At 41.4% G+C, this 17,488-nt stretch overlaps 1 protein-coding gene across 3 annotated transcripts in view; it reads right to left on the reverse strand.

Annotated features, from left to right (window-relative positions):
• jph1b (junctophilin 1b) overlaps positions 1 to 17,488 on the reverse strand; it is a 147,773-nt gene that overhangs the window by 62,231 nt on the left and 68,054 nt on the right. The window lies entirely within an intron of this gene.

Here is a 17,488-nt window from a genome sequence, read left to right on the forward strand (position 1 = left end):
TCATGACCTCACAGGCTACCTCGTTATGATCCTGCATTTTATTGTCTACCCACACTGCACTTTCTCTGTAGCTGTTGCACCTTAATCTGCACTCTGTTTTTTGTTTTACCTTGTTCTACCTCAATGCACTGTTGCAATGATTTGATCTGTAAGACCAGTATGCAAACCAAACTTGTTGCTCTACCTCTGAACGTGTGACAATAAGAAACCAATTCCAACTCCAAATGTTTATGGTAAAAAAAAATCTCATGAACCCTCAGTTTAACATCAGTTCCAGCATGCAACACCCAGAGTAGAACAACATTCTTGCAATCCTGTTTTGCCGTGCTAAGCATAGGTGAAATTGGCACACCCGTAAATCGGTTTTCATCTGCTGGCAGAAGCAACAAAAGTACTTGTATATTGCATACATGAACCACCTGCTTTAAAGAATATTTTTGAATAAACAGGGTAAATTGTGTTTGCTGAAGATTCACAAGTACCTTTAAGAAACAGTATCAATAAATTTGAAATAAATGCTCACTACAGATTTGTTATTTGCAATCCTTTAGTGTGATAAGTAATGATCGACATGGCTGTGGATAATACAGATATCATCAGGAAAACATTGGAGCAGAGTTAGGACATTTAGCCTGTCAAGCCCGCACCACCATTTGATCTTGGCTAACTTACTTTCCCTCTCCCACAAGCAGCATAGTAGCGCAGTGGCCAGAACTTTGCCCTAACAACAGCAGCTGTGAGATTGGGGTTCAATTCCCATCGCTGTCAACAAAGAGCCCACACACTTGCCCCACAACCATGTGAGCCTCAGTGGGTCCTGAGTATAATTGGCTGTTAAGTAGCATTTATTTCCTGAGGTGAGGAATTTGAGGCAAATGGTTATCCCTGGGATAACATGGCTAAATTAATTTACATACAACAAAGGAAGTGACTGAAAGTTGGACCAGGGTAAACTATGCTGGCCAACTACATGGCAGGGTGTTAATAGAAAGAATTTCCTTTCCATTGTAGATGGAAAGTGTTATGTAAATGGACTTTGGCAGGAAAATTCTACTCCATTTTTCAACATTTTAATAAATTTTCCTTAAATTCTGAAAATTAAGTGAAATAAAGCAACAAAAGAAATGCAGTTGTGATACAGGCAATATTCAAGTCATATAATCCTTGGGTCCAATCCCCAGTCAGCCTGATCCCTCCTCCCAACACCTCCCACCCACTCCATCCTGCATCACAGGCTTCCGATCTCCATCTTCCCTTTGCCTCTCCAACCACAGAAATGGACAGGGCCCAGATTCCTTAATGAAAATAATTTTACAAATATTATTATTTACTTTACTTACTGCAACTACTCCAGTAAATCACTAATACAAACTCTCTCTACAATGACAGCTATTTTCTTCTGAGAATTTTCACTGAAGTGATAATTAAGAAATGTTCAACTCGAGAGTTGGGTGGAGAGGGATAGAAAGACATCTGGTAATGTTCTGATGTTCTGGCCAAGTGCTCAGTTGTTTCACACCTATAAAGTGCCAGGAAATGGACTGACATTATCAGTTTCTATTGTGGGATTTTGCTGATAGCATGCTTCAATGGATTTGGATCATCATGAAAGAAAATTAAAATGTAATGAATGTGAAAGCTATAGATTTATTGCTAACTATGTGAAGTTCAAGTACTTTTTAAATGTTATCTGAATTTAGGAGTGAATTAATGACTGCGTTCCTTGGTTTGTAACATTTCAGAAAATAAATTCTACAATCTGTGGTGTTGAAAATGATATTAAGGGATATTGTGCTTATGGTCTGTGGACTTCTTCATCGCCCGTTCCTCTTCCATTTTGTTGTGCGAGGGGAAGATGTTTGGGGGTTGAAGTTCTGTTGTTTTTTTTGTGTGGGGGTGGGGTTGCTTTTATGGGACCGATGTTCCTGTTCCGTTTTGTGCGGGAAGAGGGTGATTTTGGGAGGTTGATGATCGGGATGCTGTTCTTTTTTGTTTGGGGAGGGTGGGTTTGATGTTCCTCTCTGAACAACATTCACATTCGTTCTTTGTTTTATGACTATCTGGAGAAGACAAATTTCAGAGTTGTATATGGATACATGCTTTGATAATAAATGAACCTTTGAAAGCAATATGTTGTGACTTATAACTCAGTAGTTTTGGACAAGACAAAATTCAGTTCTTATTAAAGCCTTATTTAGTACGACACAAAAACTTCACACAGAATACTACCACTTCAAAATTAGGTTAAGGACCATTTTGGAAATCCTTGGTTAAGAGATCAGGCCAATCTTAATGGAAAAGAGAAATACAGTGAGGAAGAGATATTTATGGAGGACATTCCAGAGTTTGGGGTCCAGCTGATAATGGTAATGATTAAAAACATGAAGATTTAAAATGTTAATGCCATGCTGAAACCAGACTTGCGTGGATATTTACTTTGATCGTACTATCTGCACAACTTAATAATTCTGATGTGGAACATTAACATACAGTTACATCATGCACAGTTTCTCTGCTTTTATCTGTAGCAGCAGGTCTTGCCGAAGGACAAAAGTTTCAATAAACAAGGTCTGAACCACAGAACATCAGTGCTGCCAGGAGCGACAGGGTGGGCTAAACCCGGGGGAATGCTAAAGGATGACAATGTAGACGTGAACAAGAAAATCTCAGTGGAACGGTGACATCAGGCAGTCAACACAGAAGCTGGCAGAAAGGATACCACAATGACAAGATCGTGTGACGGCCACTGCCAGCCTGTATCTGATATTAACTGACAGCATTTGACACAGAAGTAATAGAAGCTAGTTCAGCCAACTATCCAGGAAAGCAGTAGACCCGGCCAGCTATTCATTAAAGCAGCCAGTCATCTAATAAAACAATCAATCTCCATTAATAAACAAGTTCAATTCTTGTAACTGAGCTGCCAGATGTCAGATAAACTGGTAATCATTAGAACCACCACAGTAACAAACTATCTCTTAAAAACAAAGATTCAAGATTGTTTATTGTCATTAATCGGTACACAAGAGTAAATGATTGATACTCTGAATCTGATGCAGGATTAAAAACATAACACAATAAAAAAGACAAAAATTCTGAATACATAAGATTAGCTTACATACTTAGACTGGGTAGATGTACATAAAATAACGCTAGATACAGGAGTATCTGCGCACAAAGTGACAATGACAGGAAATGATAAAGTAGTGGTAGGGGGTGTAGTGGGATGGGTTAATGGATGGAAGTGTTGATCAGCCTGATGGACTTTGCTTCTATTAAAACTGGCCCTTACTTCTAATAATGCATACAGGGCACTTTAATCAGTTGGAAGCTTAGATTAAGAGACAAAGGAAAACTAAGAATATAATACTTGGAATCTGATATTTATAAAATCCTCTAAAATACTTTATATTCCAACGTCTCACATTATAACAGTATTCATTTCCACGGAGTTTGATCAGCAGTACTTGATTTGCAATGCTCGTCCAAAATAGATAACAAATATAGATCATAACCACATTACAACTTACTGCCGCTAACAGCACTTTAATGGTGCGGGAGACAGCAAAGAGCCAACTGTTGAGCAGTGCAATTTGAGACAGCAATAATAGAATATGTCTTTAATCGTTCTTCTGGCCCCATTTAAAATTGCTTTACCATTTACAAATGTAATCCTGAGTGCAATTAGCTTTGGCACTACCTTAATGGTAGAATTCAGTCCTGTCGGCATCATCTGAATGAATTGACTTGTGCACGAGAAATCTATTTTTATTTGTTGCAAGCTGGGTCTTGCCGCAGGTCAAATCCCTTCCATACCAAGGCGTAAGCTCACATATGAAACAAATATATTTAGTTTAATGTTTTCTCTAAGATAGCAGCCAATAATAGTCACTGGCTGTAAATTATGATGAATATTGGAAATGAATTGCTATCTTAATTGTGAACTGTTTATTAGAACAGCTCTTTTTGGAAAATGTTTTCAAAAATCTAATAGTGATGATTATTGGAAGAGAGCAGGATTATCTTGGAATTTTAGTGATGTTATCTAGAAGTCCACTCGACTGGGTCTCCAGATAAAAACAAAATGAACATTTAAGGTTGCTAAATTTAGAAACATGTTAGTTGGAGTTATAAAGAGACCTAATCTACACAGACTAATGGCAAAGCTGCTACTTAAAATGCCAAAATTCCTCTTATACCAGTCTGCAATACTTCCTTCAATGAAAGGCAGCCATTATTCGAATGCATACCATTTTCAGTTTATTGAAAGCACAACCAAATTTGGACGCTGTTGGGACTGATAGCATTTACTGTATGGGTACAAACAAATCCTTCCAATTGATCCACGTCTGTTGTTTTTCTCCAAACAAGTTACCACCCACTTTATTATCATATCTTTCTCTTCCTCTTACTGATAAGTTTCTATTAAAATCAAAGTTATTACTTAATTCTTGAATCAAAACCATGGGCCGGAAGATAGAGGGTGTGGCGTTGCTCTGTTGGTAAAAAAAAAATTAAATTAAATCATTAGAAAGAGGTTACATACGGTCAGAAGGTGTTGAATCATTGTGGATAGAGCTAAGGAACTGCAAGGGTAAAATAACCCTTGTGGGAGTTGTGTACAGATCCCCAAACAGTAGTAAAGAAGTGATCTACATTTTACAATGGGAGATAGAAAATACATGCCAAAAAGGCAATGTTACAATAGTCATAGGGGATTTTAATATGCAGGTAGATTGGGAAAATCAGGTTGGTGCTGAATTCCAGAAAGGGGAGTTTCTAGAATGCCGACAAGATGGCTTTTAGTGCAGTTCATGGTTGAACCCACTAGAGAATCAGCTATTCTGGACTGGGTGTTGTGGAATGAACTTTAATTGATTAGAAAGCTAAAGGTAAAAGAACCCAAGTGATCATAATATGATCAAATTATCCTTGAAATTTGAGGAGAAGCTAAAGTCAGATGTATCAGTATTACAATGGAGTAAAGGAAATTACAGAGGCATGAGAGAGGAGTTGGCCAGAATTGATTGGAAAGGAACACTGGCAGGGATGACAGCAGAGCAGCAATGGCTGGAATTTCTAGAAGCAACTTGGAGGGCACAGGATATAGACATCCCAAATGGGAAGAAGTATTCTAAAAGCATTTAAATACAAACATAAGGCAATTAAAAAGTCATTAAGAAGGTAAAGATGGAATACAAAAGTAAGCTAGTCAATAATTGTGTACAGATCCCCAAACAGTAGTAAAGAAGTGATCTACATTTTACAATGGGAGATAGAAAATACATGCCAAAAAGGCAATGTTACAATAGTCATAGGGGATTTTAATATGCAGGTAGATTGGGAAAATCAGGTTGGTGCTGAATTCCAGAAAGGGGAGTTTCTAGAATGCCGACAAGATGGCTTTTAGTGCAGTTCATGGTTGAACCCACTAGAGAATCAGCTATTCTGGACTGGGTGTTGTGGAATGAACTTTAATTGATTAGAAAGCTAAAGGTAAAAGAACCCAAGTGATCATAATATGATCAAATTATCCTTGAAATTTGAGGAGAAGCTAAAGTCAGATGTATCAGTATTACAATGGAGTAAAGGAAATTACAGAGGCATGAGAGAGGAGTTGGCCAGAATTGATTGGAAAGGAACACTGGCAGGGATGACAGCAGAGCAGCAATGGCTGGAATTTCTAGAAGCAACTTGGAGGGCACAGGATATAGACATCCCAAATGGGAAGAAGTATTCTAAAAGCATTTAAATACAAACATAAGGCAATTAAAAAGTCATTAAGAAGGTAAAGATGGAATACAAAAGTAAGCTAGTCAATAATATTAAAGAGGATATCAAAAGTTTCTTCAGATACTTAAAGTGTAAAAGGGAGGTGAGAGTGGATATCAGTCCACTGGAAAATGATGATGGACAAGTAATGGGGGACAAGGAAATAGTGGACGAACTGAATAAGTATTCTGCATCAATCTTCACTGTGGAAGATACTAACAGTATGGTGGAAGTCCCAGGTGTCAGGGGTCATGAAGTGTGTTCAGTTATGGTAACTAGAGAGAAGGTTCTGGGGAAACTGAAAGTTCTGAAGGTAGATAAGTCACCTGGACCAGATGGACCATACCCCAGGGTTCTGAAAGAGATAGCTGAAGAGATTGTGGAGGCATTAATAATGATCTTCAAGAATCACTAGATTCTGGAATGGTTCCAGAAGACTGGAAAATTGCAAATGTCACTGCACTCTTCAAGAAGGGAAGAAGGCAAAAGAAAGGAAATTATAGGCCAGTTAGTCGAACCTCTAATAGTTGAGAAGATGTTGGAGTCGATTGTTAAGGATGTGGTTTCAGGGTTGATAAAATAGGCCATAGTCAGCATGGTTTTGTCAAGGGAAACTCTTGCTCGACAAATCTGTTGGAATTCATTGAAGAAATAACAAGCAAGATAGACAAAGGAGAATTGGTTGATGTTGTGTACTCTGGATTTTCAGAAGGCCTTTCATAAGGTGTCATACATGTGGCTGCTTAACAAGCAGTCCATCGTATTACAGGAAAGATTCTTGCATGGATAAAGCTGACTGGCAAGAGGCAAAGAGTGGGAATAAAGGGAGCTTTTTCTGGTTGGCTGCTGGTGACTAGAGGTGTTCCACAGGGGTCTGTGTTGGGACTGATTCTTTTTATGTTATATGTTATATTATATTATGTTATATTGGAATTCGATGGAATTGATGACTTTGTTGCAAAGTTTGCAGATGATACAAAGATAGGTGGAGGGGCAGGTAGTTTTGAGGAAATAGGGAGACAACAGAAGGACAGACAGATTAGAAGAATGGACAAAGAAGTGGCAGATGGAATACAGTGTCAGGAAGTGTATGGTCATGCACTTTGGTAGAAGAAATGAAAAGGTTGACTATTTTCTAAATGGAGAGAAAATACAAAAAACTGAAGTGCAAAAGAATTTGGGAGTCCTTGTGCAAGATTCCCTAAAGGTTAATTTGCAGGTTGAGTCTGTGGTGAGGAAGGCAAATACGATGTTAGCATTCATTTCTGGAGGACTGGAATATAAAAGCAAGGAGGTAATGTTGATTCTTTATAAAGCACTGGTGAGGCCTCACTTGAAGTATTGTGAGCAGTTTTGGTCCTGTTGTCTAAGAAAGGATGGGCTGATACTGGAGAAGATTCAAAGGAGGTTCACGAAAATAATTCCAGGATTAAACACGTGTCATATAAAGAGCATTTGATGGGCCTGTATTCATTAGAATTCAGAAGAATGAGGGGTGACTTAACTGAAACCTATCAAATGGTGAAAGGCTTTGATAGAGTGAATATGGAAATAATGTTTCCTATGGTGGGAGTGCCTAAGACCAAGGGGACGCTGTCTCAAAATGGATGGGCGTCCTTTTAGAGCAGAGATGGGGGGGAATTTCTTAAGCCAGAGAGTGGTGAATCTGTGGTATTCGTTGCCACAGGAATCTGTAGAGTCCAAGTCTTTAAATACATTTAATTTTGAGATTGATAGACTCTTGATTGGTCAGGGCATGAAGGGATACAGGGAGACTGCTCACTCTCTCCACTTCTGATCCCTCTGTGAGGATTGGTATGTGTTCCTTCGTCTTACCCTTCCTGAAGTCCACAATCAGCTCTTTTGTCTTACTGAAACTGAGTGCCAGGATGTTGCTGCGGCACCATTCCACTAGTTATCATATCTCACTCCTGTACGCCATCTTGTTGCCTCCTGAGATTCTACCAACAATGGTTGTACCATCAGCAAATTTATAGATGGTATTTGAGCTATGCCTAGCCACACAGTCATTTGTATATAGAGAGTAGAGCAGTGGGCTTAGCACAAACCCCTGAGGTGCACCAGTGTTGATTGTCAGTGAGGAGAAGATGTTATCACCAATCCACACAGATTGTGGTCTTCTGGTTAAGAAGTCAAGGATCCAATTGCAGAGGGAGGTACAGAGGCCCAGGTTCTGCAACTTCTTAATCAGGATTGTGGGAATGATGGTATTAAATGCTGAGCTGTAGTTGATGAACAGCATCCTGACATAGGTGTTTGTGTTGTCCAGGTGGTCTAAAGCAGTGTGGAGAGCCATTGAGATTGCATTTGCCGTTGAATTATTGTAGCGATAGGCAAATGCAAATACTGAGGCAGGAGTTCAGTCTAGTCATAACCAGCCCCTCAAAGCATTTCATCACAGCGATGTGAGTGCTACCGGACAATAGTCATTTAGGCAGCTCACGTTATTCTTCTTAGGCACTTTTTGAAGCAAGTGGGAACTTCCACCCATAGCAGTGAGAGGTTGAAAATGTCCTTGAATACTCCCGCTAGCTGGTTGGCACAGGTTTTCAGAGCCTTACCAGGTACTCCATTGGGATCTTCCACCTTGCAAGGGTTCACTCTCTTTAAAGACAGTCTAACATTGGCCTCTGAGACGGAGATCACAGGGTCATCAGGTGCAGCAGGGATCTTCACAGTTGTAGTTGTGTTCTCCCTTTCAAAGCATGCATAGAAGGCATTGAGTTCATTGGGTAGTGGAACATCGCTGCCATTCATGCTATTGGGTTTCGCTTTGTAAGAAGCAATGTTCTGCAAACCCTGCTAGAGTTGCCGTGCATCTGATGTCGCCTCCAACTTCACCTGAAATTGTCTCTTTACCCTTGAAATAACCCGTGGCAAATCATACCTGGTTTTCTGGTCCAGGCCTGGGTCGCCGACTTGAATGCCACAGATCTAGCCTTCAGCAGGCGATGTACCTCCTGGTTCATCCATGGCTTTTGGTTTGGGAATGTACAGTAAGTCTCTGTTGACACGCACTCATCCACACAGGTTTTAATGAAGTCGGTAACAACTGCAGCATACTCATCCAGATTCAAAGATGAATCCCTGAATACAGTCCAGTCCACCAATTCAAAGCAGTCCTATAGGCGCTCCTGTTCTTCCTTTGTCCATAATGTGGACTGAGAGTCCAATTTGCGATTTAATTATGATGCTGTACGTCACTCAATCTGTTGGGTTCATATTGGCTCCCAGAACAATCCCATCAGTCCCATTCACACTCTCATTTCCCTGTCTCCCAGCAACTAATTCTCTCTCATGTACCCATCATTACACAAAGGGTAATTTATGGTTGCTTGTTAACTTAAGAGAAACAAAAGAGATTTTGTAGATGGTGGAAATCCAGAACATACACGAAATACAGGTTTCCCCCGCCATCTGAAGGTAGATCGTTCCTATGAAACGGTTCGTAAGCCGGAATGTCGTAAAGTGAAGAAGCAATTACCATTTATTTATATGGGAAAAATTTGTGAGCGTTTGCAGACCCAAAAAATAACCTACCAAATCGTGCCAAATAACACATAAAACCTAAAATAACAGTAACATATAGTAAAAGCAGGAATGATATGACAAATACACAGCCTATATAAAGTAAAAATACTTTCCTACAATCATTGCCACACTGTCCACCATAGCGAAAATCTCACGCAAGCGCTCTTGGCAGAAACACTCTCTCCAGTAACCTTTAAGCTATGAAGCTGCCAAATCATACCAAATAACACATAAAAATACACAGCCTATATAAAGTAGAAATAATGTATGCACAGTGTAGTATCACTTACCAGAATCCGGAAGACAGAGCCGCATGGTACCTAATTAATTAGATTGTTTATTTTGGCTTTTTTCTTAAAGATGTGCCATGTGTGTCCCTGCTACCGCTGCATTCTTCGTCGATCGGTATCGGTCCACGGCCTGGAGGTTGGGCTGGTGGGACACTGGGGTGTCATCTCATCGTCGTCTGTTTCCATCAGGGCAGGCAGGTCATCTTCTTCTATGTCCGCCTGCCTCGATGTTGAAGGTCGAGGTTTGTTGTTTGCTGTGGCTGATGCGGAAGGGTTGAAAAATGACAGTATACTTGACTGCAGAGCCTCGCGCATTTTTCTATCATACAGTTCTTTGTAAGCACTCAAACCATCCTGCAAATGTGCCCTAAACCTACGTACCCTTTCAAAATTAAAGTTGTACTTTTCTGCAATCGTTGCAGCGAAAATCTCATGAAGTTCCTGGACGACTTCACTTTTGGTCTGTTCACTACTGCATTCATAGAAAAAATAGAAAAACATAGAAAATAGGTGCAGGAGTAGGCCATTCGGCCCTTCGAGCCTGCACCGCCATTTATTATGATCATGGCTTATCATCCAACTCAGAACCCCGCCCCAGCCTTCCCTCCATACTCCCTGACCCCCGTAGCCACAAGGGCCATATCTAACTCGGTTTCGATTGTTATCCTTTCCTCTTCCAATTGTATCAGCTCTTCATCTATCAGTTCTTGGTCATGGGATGCTAAAACTTCTTCAACATCATCTTTGTTAACTTCCACAAGCCAAACTCACTTTGTCCTTACTTCGTTCACCACGATCGAAACGCTTAACTATGTCTAGTTTTACGCTAAGTATAACACCTTTACAGGCTCTTTTAGGCTTTTCCGATACCTTAGAACTCATCTTGCTAACACATGCTCAAAGTAAAATGCTCACAGGCACGTGTTTAAGCAATGCCGGCTAGAATGCAGTTCCGGGTGAGGAGCTTGGCTGCTCAGGGCGCGCGCTGCCTTCTTTCGTGACAGTGAAAACACCTTCTGTTAGCGAAAGCAGGTAACTAATGTAGGTCTTTCGTAAAAGCAAGGTTTCATAAAGCAAATGTTCGAAAAGCGGGGGACACCTGTACTGGAAGATCTCAGCGGATCAGGCAGCATCTATGGAAAGGAAAAAAGAGCTGATGTTTTGGGCCAAGACCCTTCTTCAGGACTGGAAAGGGAAGAGGGATGAAGCCAGAATAAAGCAGTGGGGGGAGCGTAAGTAGTACAAGCTCAAAGGTAATAGGTGAAATGAGGAGAGGGGGACGTTAAGTGGGTGGGGGAGGAGAGACTCTCAGACACCTCCTCTTACTTACCCCTTGAAGAGGACCGCACTCGGGACCATTAAAATATTGTCTCCTGCACTATCACCAACCTCACCAACTCTGGAGATCTCCCAACCACTGCCACCAGCATAGTCCCCTTACCCACACTGTTCATTTCCACCTTCCTGCTGTAGCTCTAACTACTGAACCACCATGCCTCTAACTGATGATACCCAAGTGATTAGGAATTAATTAATGCAAATTAGATCTTTACCATCTACTGTTAGAATACTGAATACGGGCCACTGCCATCATCATTCAATAAGGACTTAACAAGAAACTTGCAAGTCAGTGACACTTAATCATGGATAATGGTTTTTTATTCAAAAAGCAGGCTGATATTTTCTAGAAAGCTTAAAATAAATTCTCAGCCTATATAATTTTGACTTGTAAATTAAGTCTACTTGTCCAGTCTCCAATTCTAAAGGTAACAAACTGAGATATCCTACCACTAAACATATCTTTACCCTCCCCCCACTGCTTTCCACAGGGATCACTCCCTCCGTGACTCCCTTGTCCATTCATCCCTCCCCACTAATCTCCCTCCTGGCACTTAACCCTGAAAGCGGTTAAAGTGGTACACCTTCCCATTCACCTCCTCCCTCACCCCCATTCAGGACTCCAAACAGTCCTTCCAGGTGAGGCAACCCTTCACCACTGACCTGATGGGGTTGTCTTTTGTGTCTGATGCTCTTGATGTAGCTTCCTCTACAACGGTGAGACCCATTGTAAATTGGAGACCATGTCAACGAGCACCTTGGCTTCATCTGCTCCCTGGTGGCCAATCATTTTAATTCTGACAACATACATAAAAGTTGCTGGTGAACGCAGCAGGCCAGGCAGCATCTCTAGGAAGAGGTACAGTCGACGTTTCGGGCCGAGACCCTCCATCAAGACTAACTGAAAGAAGAGCTAGTAAGAGATTTGACTGATTTCCATTCCTGTTCTGGTATTTTGGTCCATGGCCTCCACTTGTGCCAAGATGAGGCCACCCTCAGGGTGGCGGAACAACACTTAATATTCTGTCTGGGTAGACTCCAACTGACGGCAAGAATATTGATTTCTCCTTCCGGTTAAAAAAAATTCCCTCTCCTTCTCTTCTATTCCCTACTCTGATCTTTTACCTCTTCTCACCTGCCTATCACTTCCCCTGGGTCCCCTCCTCTTTCCCTTTCTCCGATGGTCCACTCTCCTCTCAAAACAGGTTCCTTCTTCTCCACCCTTTGACCTTTCCCACTCAGCTGGCTTCACCTATCACCTTCTAGCTAGCCTCCTTCCCTGCCCCCAAACTTTTTATTCTGGCATCTTCCCCCTTCTTTGCCAGTCCTGAACAAGGATCAGGGCCCAAAGTGTCGACTGTTTATTCATCTTCATAGATACTGCTTGACCTGCTGAGTTCCTCCAGCATTTTGTGTGTGCTGCTTGAGATATGTAGGTGATATAACCTTTTCATATGGACTAAAACCATGCAGATTCAGTTAACACAAATCAACACAGTACTATCAGACATTACCAACCTGCTTCTGAAATATTCCTATGAAAGAAGCATTGGTAAACTGGACAAGGGCATTGACATTCACTGGCACACTTAACTCTGAACGCCACCGAATGAAGGCAAAGTTGTCCAATAACTGGTTTCTCATTTTGGCTTCTGTGAAATATTTAGACCATAAGACATAGGAGCAGAATTAGGTCATTTGGCCCATGGAGTCTGCTCCGCCATTCAATTATGGCTGATCCTTTTTCTCTTCTCCTCAAACCCAGTTCCCGGCCTTCTCCCTGTAACCTATCAGTCTCTGCCTTAAATACATCCAACACCTGGCCCCCAAAGCTGCACATGGCAACAAATTCCACAAATTCACTACCCTCTGGCTAAAGAAATTTCTCTGCATCTCTGTTTTGAATCGACGCCCCTCTATCCTGAGGCAGTGCCCTCTTGTCCTAGACTCTTCCACCATGGGAAATATCCTTTCCACATGTACTCTGTCTAGGCCTTTCAACATTCCAAAAGTTTCAATGAGATCCCCTCTCATCCTTCTAAATTCCAGCGAGTACAGACCCAGAGCCATCAAACATTCCTCGTATGATAATCCTTTCATTCCTGGAATAATTTAGTTTCACAGTAAGTGCTTTTTTTTAAATTGCCTTTTGTTTATTCAGGCCTATTCTGTATTGCTTTTGCAGCCTTCACTATGTATACTCATTGTTATTACCTAACAGCATGAGAGCCAAGGTGAATGGCCTAGTTTCATTTATGCTGCTAATCTACATTATTGCATATTTGGCCTGTGCAAGATTTTTGAAGAGAACTCCAGTCAAAGAAGCTAATTCATTCAACCACTATATACCTTTAGTGAGTAAGAAAATTTGCGTATTCAAAGACATTCAGGTGTACAGGAGTAAGATAGATGAGCTGGTTCAGTGGTGGGTCACAGCAATAACCTTGTGCTCAATATCAGTAAGACTGTGGACTTCAGGAAGAGGAAGTTGAGGGAACCCACACAAATCCTCATCTAAAGATCAACAGTAGAAAGGGTTCCTGGGTATCAACATCTCCGAAGATCTATCCTGGCCTCAACGTATCCATGCAATTATAAAGAAAGCAATCCAGCAGCTATATTTCATTTGGAGTTTGAGGAGAATTGGTATGTCACCAATGCCTCTAAAAGGTGGCATCCATCATTAAAGACCCCTATCATTCAAGAGGTTCCTGAATGGCCAGTGAGCCCATATGCAATATGAACTACATATAACATATAACCTTATAATAATTACAGCACGGAAACAGGCCATCTCAGTCCTTCTAGTCCGTGCCGAACTCTTACTCTCACCTAGTCCCACCGACCTGCATGCAGCCCATAACCCTCCATTCCTTTCCTGTCCATACAGGTTTCCCCCGCCATCCGAAGGTAGAGCGTTCCTATGAAACGGTTCATAAGCCGGAATGTTGTAAAGCGAAGAAGCAATTATCATTTATTTATATGGGAAAATTTTGTGAGCGTTCGCAGACCCAAAAATAACCTACCAAATCATGCCAAATAACACATAAAACTTAAAATAACACTAACATATAGTAAAAGCAGGAATGATATAATAAATACACAGCTTATATAAAGTAGAAATACTTTTCTACAATCATTGCCTGAACTGTTCTCCGTAGCGAAAATCTCACACAAGCGCTGTTGACAAAAACATGGCGCAAGCGTTCTCCAGTAACCTTTAAACTATGAAGCTGCCAAATCATACCAAATAACATGTAAAAATACACAGTCAATATAAAGTAGAAATAATGTATGTACAGTGTAGTATCACTTACCAGAATTGGGAAAGCGCCGAGCACACTGATGATGGTGTGTTAGACTTGTCGGAGTTTGCGTGGTGCAGTGCCCCCCACCCTCCAGGCCGACCAAGCGATACATTGCTGCGAAGCGGTACAGCGGTAGGCGGGACGCATCCAGCACATCTTTAAGAAAAAAGCCGAAATAATCATGCTAATTAATTAGGTGCCACCCGGCACGTAATTGTCGGCCCAGATCAGTGCTGATTGCCGATTGCATCGTCTCTGATCTGGGCCGACAATTACATGTCGGGCGGCACCTAATTAATTAGCATGTTTATTTCGGCTTTTCTCCTAAAGATGTCCTGTGTGTCTTCCGGCTACTGCTGCATTCTTTGTGAATCAGTATCTGTCTGCGGCCTGGGTGTTGGGGTGGTGGAACACTGGGGTGTCATCTTGTCGTCTGTTTCCATTAGGGCAGGCAGCTCAGCTTCTCCTATGACTGCCCACCTCGATGTCGAAGGTTGAGGTTCGTCGTCTGCTGTGGCTGATGTGGAGGGCTTGCTTGACTGCTGAGCCTCGCGCATTTTTAGATCATACAGTTCTTTGTAAGCACTCAAATCATCCTGCAAATATCCCCTAAACTGACGTACCCTTTCAAAATTAAAGTCGTACTTTATTATTACTCGTTTGGTTTCGATTGGTGAGACCACACCTGGAGTATTGTGTGCAGTTTTGGTCCCCTAATCTGAGGAAAGACATCTTTGCCATAGAGGGAGTACAAAGAAGGTTCACCAGATTGATTCCTGGGATGGCAGGTCTTTCATATGAAGAAAGACTGGATGAACTGGGCTTGTACTCGTTGGAATTTAGAAGATTGAGGGGGGATCTGATTGAAACGTATAAGATCCTAAAGGGATTGGACAGGCTAGATGCGGGAAGATTGTTCCCGATGTTGGGGAGGTCTAGAACGAGGGGTCACAGTTTGAGGATAGAGGGGAAGCCTTTTAGGACCGAGGTTAGGAAAAACTTCTTCACACAGAGAGTGGTGAATCTGTGGAATTCTCTGCCACAGCAAACTGTTGAGGCCAGTTCATTAGCTATGTTTAAAAGGAAGTTAGATATGGCCCTTGTGGCTACAGGGGTCAGGGGGTATGGAGGGAAGGCTGGGTTCTGAGTTGGATGATCAGCCATGATCATAATAAATGGCGGTGCAGGCTCGAAGGGCCGAATGGCCTACTCCTGCACCTATTTTCTATGTTTCTATGTTTCTATGATTGTTATCCTTTCCTCTTCCAATTACATCAGCTCTTCATCTATCAGTTCTTGGTCAAGGGATGCCAAAACCTCTTCAACATCATCTTTGTCAGCTTCCACAAGCCAAACTCACTTAGTCCTTACTTCGTTCACCATGATCAAAACGCTTAATTATGTCTAGTTTTACGCTAAGTGTAACACCCTTACGAGCTCTTTCAGGCTTTTCCGATACTATAGAAATCTTGCAAAAGGCTGCTCACAGACACATGATTAAGCAATGCAGGCGAGAATGCAGTTCCGAATCAGGGGGAGAGCGGCTGCTCGGGGCGCGCACTGCTTTCTTTGTAACAGTGAAAACATCTTTTGTTAGCGAAAATAGGGTACTAATGTAGGTCTTTCGTAACAGTGAGGTTTCGTAAAGCTAACGTTCGAAAAGTGGGGGGCGCCTGTATAGCTATCCAATTTAACTTTAAATGACAACATTGAACCTGCCTCAAACACTTCTGCTGGAATCTCGTTCCACACAGCTACCACTCTCTGAGTAAAGAAGTTCCCCCTCATGTTACCCCCAAAATTTTACCCTTTAACTCTCAACTCATGTCCTCTTGTTTGAATCTCCCCTACTCTCAATGGAAAAAGCCTATCCATGTCAACTCTATCAATCCCTTCATAATTTGAAACACCTCTGTCAAGTCCCCCCTCAACATTCTATGCTCCAAAGAGTAAAGACCTAACTTGTTCAACCTTTCTCTGTAACTTAGGAGATGAAACCTAGGCAACATTTTAGTAAATCTCCTCTGTACTCTCTCAATTTTATTGACATCTTTCCTATAAATCAGTGACCAGAACTGTACACAATACTCCAAATTTGGCCTTACCAATGCCTTATACAATTTCAACATTACATCCCAACTCCTATACTCAATGCTCTGATTAATAAAAAGCCGACATACCAAAATCTTTCTTCACCACCCTATCCAAATGAGATTCCACCTTCAGGGAACTATGCACCATTATTCCTAGATCCCTCTGTTCTACTACATTCTTCAATGCCCTACCATTATACCATGTATGTCCTATTTTGATTAGTCCTACCAAAATGTAGCACCTCACATTTATCAGCATTAAACTCCATCTGCCATCTTTCAGCCCACTCTTCTAAGTGGTCTAAATCTCTCTGCAAGCTTTGAAATCCTACTTCATTATCCACAACTCCACCTATCTTAGTATCATCTGCATACTTACTAATCCAATCTTACCACCCCATCATCCGGATCACTAATATACATGACAAACAACATTGGACCCAGTACAGATCCCTGAGGCACACCACTAGACACCGTCCTCCAATCTGACACACAGTTATCCACCACTACTCCCTGGCATCTCCCATCCAGCCACTGCTGAATCCATTTCACTACTTCGATATTAATACCTAACGATTGAACCTTCCTAACTAACCTTCTGTGTGGAACCTTGTCAAAGGCCTTACTGAAGTCCATAGAGACAACATCCACCACTTTACCCTCGTCAACTTTCCTAGTAACCTTATCAAAAAATTCGATAAGATTTGTCAAACATGACCTTCCACACACAAATCCATGTTGACTGTTTCTAATCAGACCCTGTCTATCCAGATAATTATATATACCATCTCTAAGAATACTTTCCATCAATTTACCCACCATTGACGTCAAACTCACAGGCCGATAATTGCTAGGTTTACTCTTAGAACCCTTTTTAAACAATGGAACAACATGAGCAATACGCCAATCCTCCGGCACCATCCCTGTTTCTAATGACATTTGAAATATTTCTGTCAGAGCCCCTGCTATTTCCACACTAACTTCCCTCAAGGTCCTAGGGAATATCCTGTCAGGACCCAGAGACTTATCCACTTTTATATTCCTTAAAAGCGCCAGTACTTCCTCTTCTTTAATTATCATACTTTCTATAACTACCCTTCTTGTTTCCCTTACCTAACACAATTCAATATCCTTA

This window comes from Mobula hypostoma, chromosome 1 (assembly GCF_963921235.1).
Source record: "Mobula hypostoma chromosome 1, sMobHyp1.1, whole genome shotgun sequence".
NCBI lineage: Eukaryota > Metazoa > Chordata > Chondrichthyes > Myliobatiformes > Myliobatidae > Mobula > Mobula hypostoma.